Here is a 6,904-nt window from a genome sequence, read left to right on the forward strand (position 1 = left end):
AGAATAGGAGTCAAACACTTCAGAATGAAATCATGTTTAGTTTAAAAAACACAAAAATGGATGACTACAAAAGCACTTAAAGATATGTGTGTTTACATAAATTAGCGCAGAAGAAATACATTCCCCAATTAAATGTGTGAAAAAGTCCAGGAGATAATGACACCTCAATAACAGTTACCAAGCCTAACACTTACATCTTGGTTTATACAAAAATATTCTGTAATAAAAGGAAGGAACCAAGACTCTGGAGAAAGGATTGATTATGAAAAAAATTAAATGAACTTGAGGTATTTTGTAGTAACGGTAATTTAGAAAGTACAAAAATAAAAGCAAAAATGGGATGACAGTGGAAGATGGCTGACCAGTGATGCCTGATGCTTACTCTTCACATACACAAAGAACCAAAACAATTTTTTAAACTAGTTACATTTGTATCTGAAGGCTAATGCTAGGATACAGCAAGAGAAACTGCTGCTATATAGTATTATCTTGAAACTGAAGCCACTGATAAAGTACATTCTGCTCTGGGAGCAGATAGCTACTGCTTGGCTCCGTATTTGAAAATCTGCTGTCACAGCACTATCCCTTAAATGAGATTCCTAGAGCTTTCCGACCCCCACTCCTACCCCTGGGGTATAACAAAGAAACTAGACTTGGAGCTGTGGCTCAAGTGGTAGAGCACTAGCCTTGAGCACAAAAGCTCAGGGACAGCACCCAGGTGCTTAATTCAAGCCCCAGGATTGGAGTGCAAGCACGGGGCCCAGCACACATGCTCGCACGCACCCCTCTCTCCTCCCCCAGCTTCTTCAGGCAAGAGAGAAAGCAGAAGCAGCCTACGGAATACTCTAAAGTTACTAAGAAAGAAGCTAGTAAAATCTGGAGATGGAATCTAGGCTTCCCCTAGATAACTGGCCCTTGCTTTCCCTTGATTGTTTCCTTTTTATTTACTTTTGTTAGGTTTAAATGTCCTTATCAGATTTACTTTGCTTATGTATAGCACTTTCATTGGGTTTAATTCCACACACCTTATGTGGTTATGACCTATATAAGTTTTGTGCTAGTTGAATTAGGAGCTGCTGGTCTTTGAGACTACAGTTTTCTAGCTGTCTTTGGATCTTCATAGACTCTTAATTTGTTCTTCTAAGTGGTGGCTTCTCTGTTTCTCTCCACTGAGTTCCCATACATAGTAGTAATAAATGTCCACCAGAGACCGACTTTATTTTATCTCATGCCCAAATTCTAACTATTCAGGAGGGTGAGATCTTAGGATCATATTTAGAGCAAGCCTGGTCAAATAAATCCAAGAGACTTATCTCCATTTAACAACAACAACAACAACAACAAATAAACCCTGGCACTGGAGGCATGGCTCTATTGGTACAGCACCAGCCTTGAGTCTCTGAGATCAAGCCTCAGGACCAGCACATACATACATACATACATACATACATACATACATACATACATACATACAATTATACATACAGCATAATGTGGCAGTACATTCCTATAATTCCAGCACTCAGGAAGCTAAGGCAGAAGAATGTAGAGTTGCGGACAGACTAGGCTATATAGGGAGTCCTGTCTCAAAAAAAAAAAACTATTGGAAGTGGGGGGAGAGCTCAAGTGGTAAAGGACCAACATTGAGCAAAAAAGCCAAAGGAGAACAAGAGACCCTGAGTTCAAGCTCCAGTATTAGCATGCGTGCACATGCTCACGCGTGCGCGCACGTGCACACACACACACACACACACACACACACACACACACAAAGAAAATGAAAACAAAAGATCTCAAGCAACTGAATTTTATACTTCAAGGAGCTGGAAAAACAAAAGCAAATATCTCAAAAATATTAAAAGGGGGAAATAATAAGCATAAGCCTAAGAAAAAAATGAAATAGACTAGAAAATACAAAAAGTTAGCAAAGAGAAAATTTGGGTATTTTAAAAACAATCAAACCAAATCATCAATACTTCAGCTGGGCTCAAGTATAAACGAGAATATTCAAAATCAGATGAAAACTGAGGCATTACAACTGCTGCCACAGAAATATAAAGAGTTATGTAGGTTATTATATATCATTGTATATGAACAAATCAGATAGCCTAGGAGAAATGTATAAATTTCTGGACATATACAATCTACCCAAATTGAATTATTAAGAAACAAAGAATCCAAAAAGACTAATAATGGAGATTAAATCATCAATAAAAAGTAAACCATCAGTGAAAAAGTGTGATATATGCCAGGGAGGATTTCAATGGCGTAAATCAGTTGAACAATTAGCTCACAGTTTAACAAAAATGAATACACAGAGGCTGGAACATGTGCAGAAGAGGAGATCAAGAGGAGGGTAGACCAGTGGCTAGAGGAAGGACAGGAAAAGGTAGTCAGAGTGAAATTAGAACCAGATAAATTGTGAGGATGGGTGTGCTTGGGAGAGAGGAGAAAATGGTGGAAGGGTGACATTGATCAAGATGCATTGCACTCACAGACTTACAATTATTTAAAGATAGTGAATTAATTTCAAATATGAATGTATGGAAAAGGATGTGCATCATATCATGGCTACACTGCTGAATTTTACCAGATATTTAAACAAGAACTAAACTGCGTCCTCTCAAATAATTTCAAAGAAACAAAGAAGAGTGAATACTTCCAAACTTATTCTACAATGCCAACATTACCCTGATACTACAACCAAAGACATGAACCTACCAGCCAATATTCTGATATATCTCCACCCAAAAATCCTCAACCAATTTCTAGTAAACCAACTTCAATAGGCATGAAAAGATTATTCACCATGCACAATGAATCATGCCAGAGATTCAAGCAGGGATCAACATAGAAAAATCATGATATGCATGTTTAAAAATGACTATCACATCAATAGTTTCTGAAAAGGCTTTAGACAAAATTCTATACAGTCATCCCTCACCTATGACGGGAGTTCTGTTCCAGAGCCTCTTCTCCCCCCTCCTCTCCCTCCCTCCCCTCCAAAGATAGGTGAAAATCCTCGAATTAGCAGTATTAGGTAGTCATCCTTCACTGAAGTGCCATTCACTTATTGTTACTTCTTGAATTTTCACCAGTCGTGGGGGCAGGGGTTGGGGGGGCTGCTGGCTTTGAGGGAGCTGGGCTTTGGAATGGAACTCCCATGATAGGTGAAGGATCACTATTTACATATTTTTTAATCTGTGATATAGTGAAGTGCAATAAGTGAACGGTGATATAGTGAGGAAGACTGTATCTCAGTATTATTTAAAAAAACTCTCAATAACTTAGACGTATGTGTCTTAATTTGTTTTGTGTTGCTGTAATTACCTGAGACCAGATAAGAAAAAAAGCCTTATTTGAGTTATAATTCTAGGTGTGTAGAATTGGCAGCTGGGCAAGTGTCCCTTGACTCTGTCCCATGAGAGAAGCAAAATGGTAACTGGCCACATGCAAAATTGTCCAAGAATGTGGGTTGTTATCAGAAGAATGGATGCCCCTCAGGTTTTCAAGATTACACTACCCTGGTACAGAAAAATAACCACAGAGTAGGAAGAAAGTAAGAAATTACTTACTAAGAAAACAAAAGTAGGGCATGGTTACTAGATAGAACAAAATTAGAGCCCTCCTTAATTTTGTGAAACTTGGCAACTGTGTAGTGGGCTCTCTGGATTTGGAAAATATATACATGTCCCTTTGAGAAGATACTAGCGAATTTGATCTTTTTTTGCCCTTCCTGGTTTAGTGATGCCTGTGGGAGCTCATATAGCAGTCATTATGCTTCTCAAGTCACATACATGGACTTGATATGGGAAATATGTTCCATAAGGAGGATATAGAGTTGTTATCTTAATTGCAGGTCCAGGATATAGGCCATCTGGGGTTTTATGATTCCACCTCCAAGAAAGGGGAATAGAATTTTGTGTCCAGGGGCATTTCCTTGTTCCTGCTCATGTCTACCTAACTGCCTATACTAACAGTCTTGCTTTGTACCTATCTGCTCTCATAAGGACTAGCTCAGGTCCTGCAAAAACATTTGTCACTTTTGAACCTGACCATCTCTTAAGGATGTACCACCTGTCAATACTCTTACATTGGGGAACATGCATCTAGCACACAGAAATTTGAGAGATAAACCATACTCCAACCACAGCATTCTGATTCTGGCCTTCAAATTTCAGGTCTTTCTGAAAAAAGCAAAATGCATCCATACCACATCAATAATCCCCCAAGTCTTAACTCATTTCAGACTACTGAACAAAATAGTCTGATCTATTCCAGAAAGGAGAAATGAACCATAAGAAAAGCAAAACTGAAATCTATCTATCAAGGAAGACTTTAAATTTTTCCTTTTGTTTCCAATGGGAGAAAATACTGACCAACTACGCATCCTATAATGTATTGATTTCCAAAATATTGAAGCAACTCAAGCAAACCAATAGCAAGAAAAAATTATATTAAAGTAGAAAAGCTTGGTGACCATAGCTTATCATCCTAGCTACTCAGGAGGCTGAGGTTTGAGAGTCATAGTTAAAAGCCAATCAAGGCAGGAAAGTCCATGAGACTTTTTTTTATTGTATTTTATTGTTGGGGTAATGTATAGAGGGGTTACAGTTACATTCGTCAGGTAATGGGTGCATTACTTCTTGAAACTTGATAGCCCTTCTCATGTTTTTGTCCCCCTTTTCTTTCTCCCCACCCCTCCCAATGATGTTATCCATCTTTCCCTTCCATGTTTCAAATAAACAAATAAGTGTATACACAATATACCAGGTAAAAAAGTCAGATACATTAATTGCATGAGTCCATGAGACTCTTATCTCTAATTAACCACAGAAAGATGGAGCTATAGCTCAGTGGGTAGAATGGTAGCCTTGATCACAAAAGCTCCAGGACAACACCCAGGATCCAAGTTCAAGCCCCAGAACTGCCACCAAAAAATAGGCAAAAGACCCAATACACATTTATCAAAAGAACACATACAAATAACCCACAGGCACACAACAAAACATATCAGTAATCACTAGGGAACTACAAATAAGAACCATAATGAAAACCAGAGCTGGTGGCCCTTGTCTGTAATCCAAGCTACTCAGGAAGATGAGATTTGAAGAACACAGTTCAAAGTCAGCCCAACCAGACAAATCTGAAAGACTGTTATCTCTAATTAGCCACCAGAAAGCTAGAACTGGAGGCATAAGTGCCAACCATGAGCTAAAAAAATAGGTAAGAGCATGGGTTCCTAAGTTCAAGCCTCAGTACTGGCACACACACACACACACACACACACACACACACACACACACACACACAAAATAAAAGTAAAGAGACCATATAACCCAGTAATGTGTTACATATGTGCAAAGGAAATGAAGTCATCACATAGGAGGAGATAATCTCAAAAAAAAAAAACTATTAAATGAGACTGGGAGTTTGGCCTAGTGGTAGAGTTCTTGCCTAGCATGCACGGAGACCCAGGTTTGATTCCTCGGTACCACATACATAGAAAAAGCTGGAAGTGGTGCTGTGGCTCTAGTGGTAGAGCTCTAGCCTTGAGGAAAGCCCAAGGATAGTGCTCAGGTCCTAAGTTCAAGCCCCAGGACTGCCCCCCCAAAAACATATATGTATAAAACTATCAAATGGTAGTCTCCCAGAAGAGATAGTAGAGTAAGCCTGTGACATAAGACATGGTCTTGTGATATAGTTCCTTATAAATTTTCCCATCAAATTTTGCATTCTGAGAGAAAATAAGATATAGAGAGGCAATGGTTAAAGCTGTGGTCTGTTTCTCATGTAGACACATCAAAGACAGTCAGAATTTAATTGATACTATAGGCAAAAGAAAAATATTTACTATCACAGATTTTTTGTGTATGAGCTGATGCATGAATTTAAGGCTTAAGTGCTGTCCTTTAGCTTTTTTTGCACAAAGCTGTCACTCTACCAATTGATCCACAGCTCTACTTCTGGCTTCTCTGCTGGTTGATTTGAGATAAGAATCCCATAGGTTTTCCTGCTTGAGGTGGCTTTGAACTATGATCCTCATATTTTAACCTCCTGAATAGCTAGGATAATAGGCATGAGGCAGTGTTGCCCAGCTATCCTCACATATTTTAATAATACCTTTTGGAACCATAATAGGAATAAAATTAGTCTAGGATAAATTCACTAAATGCCTTATAGGTAAGAACAGAGGAGGATGGAAAGGGAAAGAGAAGCTAAATTTTTCCTTACCTTTGACCATCCAGCCTCAAAGATGTTATCTCACCACCATCTAGAGTTGTTTTTCTCTTTCCACATGACTGTATGACTAGTTTCTGTTGCAATCGCTTCGTTGTTTTCCTAAATCTCTGGTATCTTATCCCTCTGAATCTCAACAATAATTTCTTTCTTCATATCCTTTTCACCCTCCTAAAACATCTAACTCCTGGACTCAACAACTGCATACCCAAAGCTATGGACATGGTAATGGAAATATAAACATAACCATATAGACATAAAAACCTATGACTCTACAGACATAATGTTTTATTTCATAAATTAATGTTTCTATGACATACAAACCCTTAGCCTAATTGTGATTAAGTTCTTAATACTAAGTCCCAGTGATTGTAAATAGAAATTCCCTCCTTGAACACTTGTATGTTAAACTTGTCATTTAAAATATGATGTAAAAATCAATGTTAATAAATTCTTTAAAAAAACCATCTAACTCCTAAAACATTGTTCCTTTTAGGAAGATCAACTCAGAGAATGTGATATCATATTTATGATCAACATCACTAATATCTTTCATTGTCTAAATCCAGCAATCATATGTAGGGAGCCAAAGGAATAGCATTTAGGATCACCCATCCACAGCTACCAAGATTATGTTCACCAGCAAACACAGACCCTTTACTAT

Source organism: Megascapheus bottae, chromosome X (genome assembly GCF_031878675.1).
Source record: "Megascapheus bottae isolate mThoBot1 chromosome X, mThoBot2.hap1, whole genome shotgun sequence".
NCBI classification, from domain to species: domain Eukaryota; kingdom Metazoa; phylum Chordata; class Mammalia; order Rodentia; family Geomyidae; genus Megascapheus; species Megascapheus bottae.